Source organism: Canis lupus, chromosome 10 (assembly GCF_048164855.1).
Source record: "Canis lupus baileyi chromosome 10, mCanLup2.hap1, whole genome shotgun sequence".
In the NCBI taxonomy this organism is placed as follows: domain Eukaryota; kingdom Metazoa; phylum Chordata; class Mammalia; order Carnivora; family Canidae; genus Canis; species Canis lupus.
The window spans coordinates 64,041,343-64,055,658 of record NC_132847.1 but is presented as its reverse complement, the minus strand read 5'-3'; the positions used below and the strand labels follow the sequence as shown (position 1 = coordinate 64,055,658).

The 14,316-nt window shown below is 43.5% G+C and overlaps 2 long non-coding RNA genes across 4 annotated transcripts in view; one reads left to right on the top strand and one right to left on the bottom strand.

The window, feature by feature from the left end:
- The window catches only part of LOC140641815 (uncharacterized), a 143,059-nt gene extending 136,227 nt beyond the window's left edge, over positions 1–6,832 (bottom strand). For both annotated transcript variants that reach the window (XR_012038413.1, XR_012038412.1), the window contains exon 1: positions 6,568–6,832. This is a non-coding gene — a long non-coding RNA (uncharacterized lncRNA). The remainder of the gene's footprint in view (positions 1–6,567) is intronic.
- Positions 1,544–13,457, top strand: LOC140641814 (uncharacterized). 2 transcript variants are annotated; one of them, XR_012038410.1, is made up of 7 exons: positions 1,544–1,844; positions 2,050–2,148; positions 3,026–3,100; positions 5,075–5,443; positions 5,655–5,753; positions 8,501–8,572; positions 12,935–13,457. It is a non-coding gene; the product is annotated as an uncharacterized lncRNA (long non-coding RNA). The 2 variants fall into 2 exon arrangements; XR_012038411.1 differs by lacking the exons at positions 5,655–5,753; positions 8,501–8,572 and having other exon boundaries at positions 1,547–1,844.
- Positions 13,458–14,316: the final 859 nt, after the last annotated feature.

The following is a 14,316-nucleotide window of genomic DNA, read 5'->3' as shown; positions in this document are numbered from 1 at the left end:
ATCCTGACCCTCAGGCAGTGCCCACTCTGGAAGGAAACCAGCATTTTAAAAATCACCAGAAACAAACTCACATTCAGGACCTGTAATAAGAACAACATAGGCAAAGCACATTCCTTTTTTTTTTTTTTTTTTTAAGATTTTACTTTTTATTCATGAGAGACACAGAGAGAGAGGCAGAGACACAGGCAGAGGGAGAAGCAGCCTCCCTCCCTGCAAGAAGCACGATGCAGGACTCGATCCTGGGACCCCGGGAGCACACCCTGAGCAGAAGGCAGACGCTCAGCCACTGAGCCCCCCAGGCATCCCCAGAGCACATTCCTTTGGAACCTCATAACGACCCACCAGGGCAGTATAGGCCGTGTGGTGGACTATAAAGAGGGGCCCATAGAGGCCAACGAGCCCACAAGGTCTCTTGGAGACAGGAGCAGAGATGAGGTGGGGCTTTTCCAGCTGCACCACCCGCTGCAGGGATTCTGCTGAAGCCAAGGATGCAAAGTAAATAAATCTTCAGCTTCCTCTTTTTTTAAAAAAGGGGAGAATTCCTCCCTCTTAAGGGTCATGAGGATTAAACAAGCTATAGAAGAAAAGAACTTAGAACGGTACCTTACACTCGGAGTTCATTAAAAACACATGGTAGCTGCTGTCAAAAATGCAGAGAAAACAAATAACCACAGCATGGTGTGGTAAAATTACTGGGAGAAGATGCTTCCAGAAGAGAGCATGACTCATAGTCTTTAGCACAGTTAGAGAAGGAGCCGAGATGGGTTTTGAACACAAGATAGGAGTGTACGGTGGGGCCGGGGCGTCATGACAGGAGGAAACAGCGTGTACACTGCCCAGAAGAACGTGGCCCATGGCGGGGGTGGACTGTAATTGCTTCTTGTGGTTGGAATACGAATGCCCTGGAGGAGGAGTGAGAGATGGGCTGGCTGAGCCCAGAAAGTAATCCCTCTTCCATGGCTGTCAGGAGCTCTTGAAGGCGATGGGACAATGGGAGCACCAGAGAAAACGTCTACCCAAGCCCAGGCCTGGTGGGCCATTTGGGCCTCCATCATCTGAGAGGTGAAACCCCAATCGTGCGCCAAATTGCCTCTTCAGGCTCCAGTCCCTCCCCACTGTGGACTGTTTGCCTGTCTGGAATGAGATAATTTGTCAGACACCAGCTGCTGATCATTCTTTCCTCATGGGCACATTTATTATTATGTTACAATGCGCATGAAGAATCTTTACCATCGCTGGAGTGAGAATGATTAAAATGTTGTTGTTGTTGTTGTTGTTGTTGTTGTTTTCCCCCAGAAATCCTCAGACCTTCCCTCTGCCAGAGACAGCATGGGTCACGGACTGTACTGGGGGAGTGAAGCGAGTAGGAGGTTGGGGGATCATCGTCATAATTAACAAAACAGCAAGTGGAGAACCCCAGGGTGTGGGGCTAGGGAAGGAGGACCCTTCAGAGCTTGTGAGCAGCCCAGGAGGCTCTGAACGAGTGCAGAGGATGGGCTGGCTGGCTGGCTTCTAGAGCCGCACCATGTCTAATTATGTACCAGGAGGCAAGAAAAGGTGTAGGTCTGTCTTTCCAGTTCAGGGGGAGAAAAAAAAAAAATATGTGGTGTCTCGCGTCTAAGAAACGAACAGGCTGACCTTTTCAGAGCGTCTGAAAGAAAAAACCAGATGTATTCCTCAAGAGTCACTGTGACTGAAGGCTTGCATTGTGCAGTCACATAAAGGGAGAGCTAACCAGAAAACAGCAGCTGATGATCTGAAGCCAGGCTGTGCTATTGTCCGGCACACAAATGTTCTACAAGGACCCAGACCACCATGCAGTTCTCTGTGCACAGACTATGGAGGTTCGGGGAGGGGGGGCAGTGGAGGGGGCCAGGGCTTTTCTCCCTCCTTTTCTTTCTTTCCTTCCTGAAACCTTTTCCTTCCAATCCCTCTACAGCCGCTCACATTCAACGGCTAGCAATTATTCCCATTGACCCTCCTCACTCTCCAAATGGGGTGTGGGTCTCTGAAGGTTTTCTCTTTGTACCTGACAACCCCATGTTGCAGGCAGGCTCCAGGGAGGAGGTGAGGGCTCAGCTCCCTGGGGACGGTGACTGGGAATGGAGTGGCTGTGATTTATTTTCCATCGAGCAAAGTCAAAGCGAGGTAAATGTGGGCTGGGAGGCAGACAGGAGAATCCCCCCAGCCTCATCAAGGGCTGCTTCTCTATTGTCCTCAGGGAAGCTCGGGTGAATGCTGGTGGTGTTGGAGGGGGAAGGGAGATGGGGGAGCTAGATGAAAAAGAGGAGGCAGCCGAGTGAGATGAAGTGGGATCCTTTCTTCATTCCAACTCAGTTCTTTTAGATTTTCTCCAACAGCTTTCTCCATTCTCTGCTTTAGTGGCTACATTTCAAACCCCCTACAAACTGTAAAGTCCTTGAAGGGAGACACTTGTCTTACCCTCCTTCTTGTCTTTCCATTGCCCCAGTATTATATTTGCTCCAAGCAGTTTTCAATCAATGTCTACTAACTAGAATTCACTCTGTGCCCCTAGATCTTTGGATCTGGTTCCTCCTTGGCATTCATGGACTGTTCCCTCCCCTCCTAGCAGGAGTGTTCACTGACTACCTAATGTGAAGTAGCCCCTGCCCCAGAAACTCCATCACTTCCTCTGCTGGAGTGTTTTTTGGGCCATATTTACAGACATTTACTAAACAGTATTAATTGGCCAGTAGGAAAAAAAATCAATCAAGGAGATGAAATAATAATTCTCTGTCTTTTTAAGTGGTCTGACCACACTTTTCATAAGCCACTTGAGGCAGACTCAACAATATTCCAGAAGCAGGATCTTATTACCTCTGTAAGCAAGATCGGAAATCCTACTACCTAATAGCTGGACAGTGGGCCACTCTGGGATGAAGCCTCAGGTGCTGTCCTTGAGGTCACAGGCTATACCCTACTTTATATTTGCTATAGCACTTTACACTGGAGATAGTTCTGGTCATATACGTGTTCCGTTGTTTCTTGTCTCCTTGCCCCACAGGACTCCAAGTTCTATACAATGATAGCAACAACAACAACAACAACAACAGCTGTCATTGGTTATTTAGTGTGTCAGGTACTATTTTAAAAGCTTCATATGCATTACCTTATTCAATTTTTTCATTTTGTGAAAGTATATTCCCAGTGTCAAGAAGAGCGGTTGGCACATTTGGGATTTAATAAAAACTTGCTGAAACCAGGAGAAGGAATGAATGCCAGACCCTTCCATGATTGCCACTAAATTAAAGCAAAGTTCTAGAAAAAATATGTTATGAGAAGGTAACTAAGTCAAAGGAATATCCTAGAGCATTCTTGAAAATACAGGTGAATCTGCTTTGTACAATAAATTGCATGGCCCCTGGGTTTTTCACGTATTATCCTTACTTAAAAAGCATCAAGGAGTTAGCTATTTTCAGAAAATTCTGTTGCGGAATTTTTTGGTTAGGCAAAGACTCATTTTGTAATGAAAATAAATCATCCCCCTCCTCTAAAATAGTAATCACTGGCAAGAGCATCACAAATTAGCATTCTTCAAAGTGCTTTTCTACATATAGCCATATGCTTACACATACGCTTTTCGTGTCACTGGAGAACTCAGTGTATTGAGCACCTATTCAGGGACCGATCTAAATACCAAGAGGCAAATCCTCCCAATTCAATAGATAAAGAAACTGAGGTGGGGGAGGGAGGTAATATTTTGACCAGAGGAAGCCCCTGTGACAACTTCTGCATCTGAAGGGTCTTCTCAGGCATGTTGTCATTTTGAACCCTGACCTGGGATAAATCAGATTTAGAATTAGCCTGGCTTGTTAGGCTATTCCTTAATCAGAGATGGCTGTTTCGTGTCCAGACTTTTAATTTATTTTAAAAACATTTATTCAAGTCCCCCCCATGTGCCTTCCATTGCTCTGGGAACTGGCACATATGACAGGAAACAACCGAGAAAATAATTCTTGCTCTCAAGGACTTTTCTGGAACCTCACTGGTAGCCACTATCCACATGTGGCTATTTGAATTGAAATGAAATTAATACGAGTGTAAAAAATCTAAAATTTAGTTCATCAATTTCACCAGCAAAATTCAAGTACTCAAATACTCACATTTGAAGTCCTTCAATTGCTACCTGTGACTTCTGGCTAGCACACTGGAGGATACAGATGTAGAGTTCATCATTGTCACAGAAAGTTCTATTAGATAATACCGTTCTAGATAGACAATGAACAAATATACAGTGTATCTGGAGGTGGTAAGGACTGTGCAGACCATTAAAGCAGGGACAGAGGATGAGCAGAGATGAGGAGAGAGGTGTTCACTTACCCTGGGTGGTAAGGTAAGATCTCTGAACAAGGGCCTGGATGGAGATGAAGGAGGCTGGGATATCTAGGGGAAGAACATTCCAAGTAGGGGAGTACTTACTACAATGTCCAAGAGGTCACATGTGTGTGTTTGAGAAAGAGCAGGGAGGCCTCTCTGGCTGGAATGGGGTAAGTGAAGAAGCAGTCATTGGGGATGAAATTAGAAAGGGAGTCTGGACCAGATCACACACGGCCTTGCAGGTCCTGATAATCCTTGGATCTCCATGAAAGCTGAGCACCAGCAATTTGGAGCTTTGTCTTTCCCTCCTCCCTCTTCTTTTCCCCTTGAACTTTCCGTCTCTCCACGCCTCTTTCTCTCTCCACACCTTATGACAACTCATGTCTCTGTAAGAGATGTCTCCTGTTTGTCAATAAGACCCTTGAGGAAGCCCGAGCACAGAATAACATTTAGCACCCGACGGCATCAGGTTCCCTTCATAGTCCAGAACTCTGACTCTGTGGCTGCAGGATTTGGCAGGTCTGCTGCTTGTTAGGTGGGCATGACAACTGGGAGAGTTAGGCTGTGTTGACATTTTCACCTTCTAGCAGAGAGATACTGTGGGTAATGAATACTAATCAGTACTGTGGGCGATCAATACTAACCCTGGAGTTTACTATTTACAAAACAAAGGTGATATAACATTGTTCTTATTGATGCTTTTAACACACTTATTGAGCACATACTGTGTACCTAGTCGTTTTCCCAGGGATGAGGAGATTCCCAGGACCCCAGACTTTCCATGCTAAAAGCTGGAAAGTCTCAACTGCAGTGAGCCTACATGTGGTGGACTTCGTGGCTACAAAGACAAGACATGGTGCCTGCCCTCAAGACGTCACAGCCTGGGAGAGGAGACAGATAATACAGAGTTCTAAGTGCTTCAACAGTGGAGAACCCGGTCGCTCAGGCGGGTTGCACACTTGCAAGGCCTCAGTACAGTGAGGGCAATGAGGGAAGGCTTCCTGGCAGAGGAGGATATCTGCTTTAACTCTGGAGGATCAGATCAACAAAGATGCCTGCCTTGTGGCCCCAACACAAATGGGCTCTACAGAAATCTCCTTAATAGGTAGGACAGTGTGCCCCCACATATCTGACTCTTTCCCACTGTGCCCTCCCCAGCAGAGAACCTGACCTCAGATTCTGTGGGCTCCCAAATTCTTCTAATTGTATTGCTTTGTTTGATGCAGAAACACTAGAAGGGGGGGGGGGAGGGCAGGTATCAATATTTGGGCAAAAGGAGGCTGTTGATCACATCTGTAATTCTTTCTGGCATAAAGAGAACTAGGGGGCATCTACAAGAATGTATATTCATCTAAATTCGTGGGACAGAGGACTCAGGCAGAAAGGCTTTTCAAAGGCGTGCTGCATCTTGCTCGGTGAGTGAGCATTTCTCAATTCTTTCTTAGAAGCAGACATTAAAACCTGCAGCACAGTCATTTAGAATTTCAAAGGTTTCTTCTTCAGGGGGTGGGACACAAAGACACCACCGTTATTCACATAATGCTGGGATGGTGGGGGACAGTAGCACACCATTAACGAAGTCTGTGCAGCAAACCTTTATGGAGAAAGGCAAGAGCTATTCAGCCAGGATAAAGAAGATGCTCATTACAGTTGTTTAAAAAAAAAAAAGATTATTATCATTATTGCCTTTTAAAATTTGCTCCTGCATGCTACCTAGCTTGGGAGAACTTAAGAGGGGAAAGGCAATTTTTAAAGGTAGTTCATAGATCACTAAAGAATCACAAAACACTCAACATTCAGTGCACACCCATCTCTCTCTCTCTCTCTCTCTCTCTCAATCTGACTTGAGGGTGTCAATCTGAATTTAGAATAAATGCAACACCCACATCAAGAGATCCTTCCTTTCTCAAGGCAGATGTCTTTCAGTAGGGCTCTGCGTGGTTGTAAACGGTCCCCCCAATCCTAGTCAATGGTTTGAAGGACCAAATAAGATGGAGCTTCTCACACATAAAGCTGCTGGTCCTTCAACATTATCTTGCATGGCTTTGCCTGTCTTCTCCCTCTCCTTTGTTTTGGAATTACATGAGGCGAATGCCACAGATCTAAGTTGGAAAACCAGGAGCCCAGGCTGCAGAACAGCCAGCAGACAACATTGTCTCTGAACTGCTATTGTTTCTATTTTAGGAGCACATTGAGTGATTAGCTTGGGTAACAGTAACATCGCATTACCTTGCACAGGCTGGAAATGTCTTTCAATAAGGAGGCAACACGGAGGCCATGTGATACAATCCCGTAGACAGAGCCAAGTGGAATACATCAAAGAGAGCCTTGATGCAGATGTTTCATGCAGAAGAAAATTAGGTCAGAGACCACTTCAATTTCAGCTTCTGCCAGCCTCGTTTGAGAGCTTCCAGTGAATTCGTAATGAATAGCTTCTAGGGCACTTTTCTCTCATTCAGTCACAGGCTGCCACAGCCAGATGAGCGTTCCATGTGGAATCTTCTCTCATTATTTAAAACTGCTACTTTGTGTTCTGAAATTCCAGAACCCTTCCAATGCACTACCACTGTGGCCTAAAACAAAAAGACTCCCCCAATATGGGGAGACATTGATCTGTATCATATTCTTGCTCTGTTCCTCTCTCTCTCTCTCTCTCTCTCTCTCTCTCCTATCCATCATACACGTACATGTGTTTTAATGCCTCCCCCAGTCTCTTGTTCATCTGCCTATGCAGGTACATAAACCGTTGCTGAGGAATCTCGGAGATGTCAGGCTTTTTTAATCTTACTCAACTTTGAAGAAGCTGAGGGGCCTATAGATGACCAAAATGCTTTGTTGGCTTCTTGCAGGGAGCATGCACGTGTGAGTGAGTGTGGCGTGCATGTATTAAAAAAAAAAAAAAAAAAAAAAAAAAAAAAAAAAAGCTTTTCTCTGAAAAGAGCAGAGAAGGGCAGTGTGACCTCAATGAAAGTGAATGATGCATCTTTTCCCTGCCCACCCCCAGCCCCATCTCATACGTTATTTATTATATTGGAGGGTGAGAATCTGGAGCACCCTGGATTTTTCCTTTTCCATATGCTCTTACTGCCTACCTTTTGCAGGGTTCACACTGACGAATCCTTGCCGATTGGAGTGGGGGGTGTGGAGAGGGATCACTTCAATTCATGCCAGGAGAAGAATCATTAGATTCTAAATGCATTTGGAAGAGAGGGGCAGAGAGACGGACACACAGGATCACAGAAGCTCCCCAAGGCTCATGACGCTCCCATTTCCCATGGGAAAGGAAACGAGGTGGCGGCCCCAGCTCCAGCTCACCGTGACACAATTGCTTTGTCTTTGCTACCTCCAAAGCACCAGGGCATTCATTAACTGTGTTTCTCAATTCTAGGGTTTGCAAAGCGGTGGCAGAGAGCCTCAGAAAAGCGCTCAAAGGCCTGCGTCTGCTCCAATCCAGGATGGGAAACCATCATGAAGATGTTGCCTTTCTTTCTTGCCATTTAAAAGGCTTTATCTGGCTTAAAAAAGATACTAGTCTTCCTGCCTTCCTTCCTCAACTGGGTCTCCTCTCTGCCCGCACTCTCTCTCTTCTCTCTCTTCTCTCTCACTCACACACACACACACACACACACACACACATGCTCACACTCAGTTTCCCAAGGAGGACAGGAGCACAGGGGAGGCAGTGACCGTGGAGTAGAAAGATGACCTGCTAAAGAGACCTAGTTTAGGCTCCACCTTTGTGTGAACAGCCAGACAACTCTCTTCTATTGGCTCAGTGTTCTCACCTGGAGAACGTGGGTGCCGATCGTTGACTCCCTCACAGCTTTGACCCTGACTCAGTACATAGTCTTTCTCATGTGTTAGAAGTATTGACACCTTCTGGAAAGGTCTGGCTGTGGGTGGTAGCCACAGATCCACCTACTAAGAAGCTATCTAAGACCTTGCTCTTAGGATTAGCACCGAGGCATATGGATATGTTCATGTAGCTACAGGACAGTCCGATTCCTTCCAGATACACTGCAACTGGGGCTGCTGAGCACAGGAGAAATAGCGTTGACTTCAGAGTCAGAGTTGAGTTCAAATTTAGGCTCTGTCACTGCCTGGCTGTGTGACCTCAGGCAAGTCACTTGGGCTTTCTGATCCTCTGTTTCTTCCAAAGCAGAATTGGGGAACCGTTATGAAAGGCTGTTACAAGATTCAATGAAATATATGAAATACATGTGCCTGATACATGGTAGGTACTCAGCAAATCTTAGCATGATTTTTATCATTGTTATCGAAAATTAATAGCGGAGACATATATGATAGACTGATATATTGAAATACATAGATATCTATATTATATATTGATATATATTTATGTATATTTCTGCATATCTACATGCAGAAATGGCATGTATGACTTAGGGTAGCCCCCTCAAAAATTAAACACTATTTGAATTGATTTTTCTTGTGTGTGCTATGTGGAGAATCTTATAAGACACAGACACACGCAGATACTCTCCTACCCACAAAATTCAATTTCTAAAGGCAGTAGCAACTAATAGTCATTTGAAATGCTTAGCAGAGATTTTGGCACATAAGTGCTTCGTAAGTGTTAGTTACATTTATTTTTATTTACAACAATATCAGTACAGCGAATTCCCAAGTTATCATGCACTCCTTTCTCATTTTCCTCTCTGAATAGGCTTCTTTTTTAGAGGCAAAATGGGGGCAGACAAAACCTACATTAGTAGGAGTCAAAAGCCATGGATTGGATGCTGAGTTCTTAACCACAAAATGATAGCACTTTCGAACTCAGGAGGTGAGGAACTGAAATACAAAGCCGTAACGTGACTTGACCAAGGTCATGGAGGAACCTCACTGAGTTCTCCCCTATGTCCTTTGCTATCGTAAGACTCAATTGAGGCCATGAGCATGAAAATGCTTGGCAAAGACCAGGTGCTTTCCACAAGTCAGTGCTCCTTCTCCCAGCACCTGCCAGCTCTCCTACAGCAGCCATGGCAAAGGGCCATCGTCACGGCAGTGACTGTGAGGCTGTCTGCCACCAATGGCACCACTGTCAAGTGGAGCACTGCTTGCCCAGAACTGGACTTGGTCCCTGTCAAGTTATGAGGCATGGAGGACAACACAGCCCCCAGGAAGGAGCTCCATGGCCCACCGTGCTGAGCAGGCTGGGCCAGCACCAACACTGAGAATCAAACATCAGTCTGCCAGATTCTGGCTCTGAGGGCTGGTATGTGACCACGCACATTTAGAAAAGCTAGAGAGACCAAACGAGAGGAAGAGAACCATCATCCATTTGTTCTTTTCTGCATTTATTCATTCACTCACTTGCATACTCACTTACTTATTCACTCACTTAATTATTCTTTATTGAACACTGTGTTTGGAGAAACCGTGCTCCTAAGATTTCATCATTTAATGAAAGAGACTACATGGACAGAGACACAAACCGATTACGATACAACACGGCAAGAGCTATAATGGCAAAACACTGTGACAACACAGGAGAGGCAGGCATTCAACTTTCCTGTTTCACAAGTATCAGCTGGAGTAGAGATTGTGTAATTACCAAGGTTTGATCAGAGAAACAAAACTGATGAATGTCTGTATATTCCTATGGGTGGATATGCACACACACAGCCATGTGTGTTACATATATGTATTTATACGTAGGGGGTTGACCTTACACAATTGTGAGAATCGGTTTAACATTCTATGTATGACTGTGGTCTTTGCCAGGCTTTGGCAAACTGTTTTCCATAAAAGGCCAGGCATAAATATTTCAAGTTTTGCAAGATCTTTACATAGCAGCTAGTCAACTCTGCTGATTTAGCACAGAAGCAGCTCTTAGCAGTTCACAAACAAATAAGCATGGCTACGTTCCAATAAACTTTATTTACAAAAACAGGAGACGGGCCAGATTTGTCCTGTAGGCCATAGTTTACCGACCCTTGGTCTTTGGGACTGGTTGCAGAGCCCGGAGTCAATGGAATGGACATTGGGCAAAGAAGATGGATGTGAAGTGGAAGGCAGCAGGGACAAACTAGAGCATTACAAGATGATCTGGAACCTGTGTCAGGCTCTCATTGTCTTCAAAGCTTCACCTTCAATGATGTGAGTGTCCACTAGAAGGGATGCCTTTCCTCATGGAGCTAAACCTATATGTGACTCAGAAATTGGACAAGCTGAAAGGGGACCCAGCGGGGACTGGAGTTGCTGCTGGTTTGGCTGCTGCTCCATGGCAATAGGTCAGCAGATAAGTGACAACAGGCATGATCTGCAGCAGCTCCTGGTGCTCCTGTGATGACCTTTGGGATATAAAACGAATATGGATTCTGTGTCAATTCGACCATCAGAAACTCATGCAAAATGTCTCATGACCCACACTAACTTGGAACAATGTAGGGAAGGAAATTCTGAAACTTAGCATTCCTGTTTCGCTAAGTGATTCAGTCAGGGCCACACAGAGGAGAAGGTCTCAGAGAAGAGGTTACACTGGAACTTGACCTGAAGCATGAATGAGGATTTTACAGTTGGAGGGCATCCTTAGAATCCTCAGCCAGTATGCTCTGTGAGTGATTTGTTTTTAAGCGACGCCAGTACAGAGTTCAAAAGAAAGAGAAACAACCTGTTCTTTCGCCTGCCGAACATTTGAAGAATTTATTTTCCTAATTTTTCACTAATTAACTATTTCCATCCGCATTCTGCTGTGAGCAGGGTGGTGAGTACTGTGACAGACTTGGCTCGAGTCTCCTCATGCAGGCTGACAGTCGGTCCTGTTGTCTGGCACCAGCAGGCACACTTGCCCGTGGGACAAGGTGGCTGATCTGTCCATGCAGCCCTGGCCATCCCCGGAGCAGAGTCTCATTTAGCAGTGTTTTAGCAGATAACTCCCATAGAATTTTAGTCTGAGTCACAGCACTGAATGTTTCCCCCTTTTTTAGTAACTTGTTCTTTCTTCCTGCATTTGGTCTTGATTAATGCTGTCAGATTTTACTAGATGTTCTAGCACCAAAAGTTATATTTAATGCTTTATTCTTTCCAGTTCCTTTATTGTATTGATACTACCATTTATCCAGTCTCCACCCATATGTCCATCCATCCATTCATTTTTCCATGTATTTGTCTATCCATTTCTCTCTCTCTCTCAATCTCTCTCTTTGGCTACTAGCCCATTGCAGTCCTTTATTATCTCATGCTTAAATGATTACAAGAACCAGTAAGTTGATTTTCCTGAAAGGCCTACTGAATGAATAGGATGTAGAGTAATATAGGCTTAGATTTGAATTTTTTCCCCCGTCCTTAACTATCTGTACAACCTTATGTTATGTTATGTCATGTAATTATGTTAAGCACATAATTGGAACTCTCTAAGTCTGCTGAGGAACTAATAATCCATATCTCAGTATTGTTGTGAGCGTTAATTGAAATAAGGTATATAAAGCAGGTAGTTCAATGCCTGGCATATAAGAGGTACTCGATAAATGTTATTTTGCCCTCCTCTTCCTTATTTCTTCTACTCTATCTATTTTATAACTTTTTTCGACTATCTTCTTCATCAATACATGCAGTTTTTACCTCATACTAGCCTTCGCCGATGCCATTCTTCTTCCTAAAATTGTTTCCTCCCCATTTCCTAATTCCCTCTAACTCTGGGTCTTTGATCCTGGAAACTTTCCTCCTTGAGTTAACCATATTCTTATTTCTCTTTGTAAGGAATTTATCTGATTTCTTGGATCTACTTATTCCCAGGTAAAATGCTATCTCTTCCTATAACCCTTCCTGAATCCCCCCAATTTAAACTTTTATTCCCCCTGCATTATTATAAGAGTTTATTATAGGAAAGGGAAAGGGAAACTGCATCTTTGAGCACAGTCTATGGAGTATTGATACCTATACTCTTCACAAGAACCTCATGAAGTAATTATCACTCTCTTCATTTTTCAGTAGATTGCTCCCAAGTTTGCTCAGGTAGTAAGGACCAGGGTAAAAATTTGAACCCATATCTGTCTGATTTCAAATGTCCCTTCCATTTCACACTACCTTGCCTTCCATCCTTTACACTAAAAAAAGTAATAATTATATTCTGACATTTAGGAAAGATTACAAAAATTAAAAACCATGATTAGCTACATTTGCGAATTCTATTAATGGGCAAGGATAGCATTTTATTTATTCTTATGTCACTTTAAATGTCCTGGTGTAAAAATTTAAACCTATCACTAGGCAAGAGGTAAATACTCAATGAAATGGCATTCAGTGTACAAATAGAGCTTTCACTAGAGTCCTTATTCTTGGGAGATTTTACCCCAATTTCAAATGTAATAAGTGACCATAAATCCTTCAACCATCATATTCTCAGGGTATGGTCAATTTTGGCTTTCTTCCTTTTTAGTAAGGAAGTCTGCAACAAACAGGAAATTATTATTGGTAGTAATAGTAGTAGTAATAGTATTTGGTTAAAATCTTATCACAATAAAAGACTCTTCACACACAGCCCTGGGCTATTTTGTGAAAATCCTTGGGCCTGCCAGCCCACTGTCCATGGCATTCAGTAACCTTGTAAAAGTTAAATTTGTTTTATTTATAGGTTGGAAGAGCCTTTACCCATGAGGAGTACTGAATAAATAGACTTTCGCCATTTCTCTCCAAAGAGGTTGGGAAGGAACCACTCATGAGGAAAGCCTGGAGGGTACAAATTGTCAGAATGAAGTATGGTCCTTTGTTCAGAATCAGAAGAGTTAACCACTCAAATCATAAAATACCAGCTGAAGCTCACTTCACCAAGCAATGGGGAACAAAATGCAAAGAAGAAAAACATGACAACACTGAAAATGCCCAAGATATAATCTCTCCAGATTAAATCAAGACAACTTCATTTGAGATCCTAGAGGTCTTGCTTTTGCCTAAAAGACCCAGGAAGCATGCTTCGAGGTGGCACAGAAAAGACTCAGATTTTTTGTCTTCTTTTTTTAATTTAATAAGACAGAATGAGATTGATTGAGAAATGCAGAATAATCTGCCTATCTGGGAAGTGTTTTTGTCTGATTATTTGTACGTGAGTGAAAGAAGAGCAACTCTAAGTTATTAAATTAAGGGGGTGCAAAGATCAACCCAACATCATTAAATAATCATATTATGAGTTAAAAAACATGACTTAAATAATATTCTATCTTAAGTTTGTTATTTCTATGGAGAGAAATGAAATGGTTATGCTCTTTGATAAACCCCCAAAGTCTGTGCTGTCCTCATAAAAGGAGCATGCTGCTGAGTCACCATGAGCTTTGAGATCTTTTCCAAGAGAAAGAATGGGTTTTTGTTGCTCAGTCCACATGAACTTGCCTGGTGCCCCTTCTGATTAATGGCATTTATTCCCCCAGAGAGCTGCCTGAGGCTGAAGGCAGAGATATGACACTGAGACAGAGCTAACCTAACTGGCTCTCATGGGGATTGATCGCATGCCTGACCTTTCACTACAGTGTTCTAAGCATTCGAGTTAACTGGGTGTGCCTCCCCTACAAATAAGCCTCAGCCATTCCATAAAACAGAAGATGGGATGCTCAGATATCATGTTTCAAGCACTATACCTTTAAGACAAGTCAAGGTTTACCTTCAAAGCTGGGTGTGGGACCTCCTAAAGAAAAGACCTGTAGGGTCATAAACTATTCATGCAGGTTATCATGTTTCTAGAACTGCCTACTTCTAGTTTCCTTACCTTGTCTCATTACCACCTGTCTCATCTCCTTGACAACTCTGATCTCAAATCTACCTTTAATTTATTTTTATTACACTTACACTCTTATCCTGGACATGTCTAGTCTTATTGATTTGATACCTGACCTTGACTTAACCTGACTCTACTTTCCCTACTTGTATTAGAGGTGGGTGTTGATATCAGACCCATTTGTCAGTGCCTGTTCTTGATTCCAACCCCTGCTCCATTTTTGGCTTTGCTCTTTCTGTGAAAACACT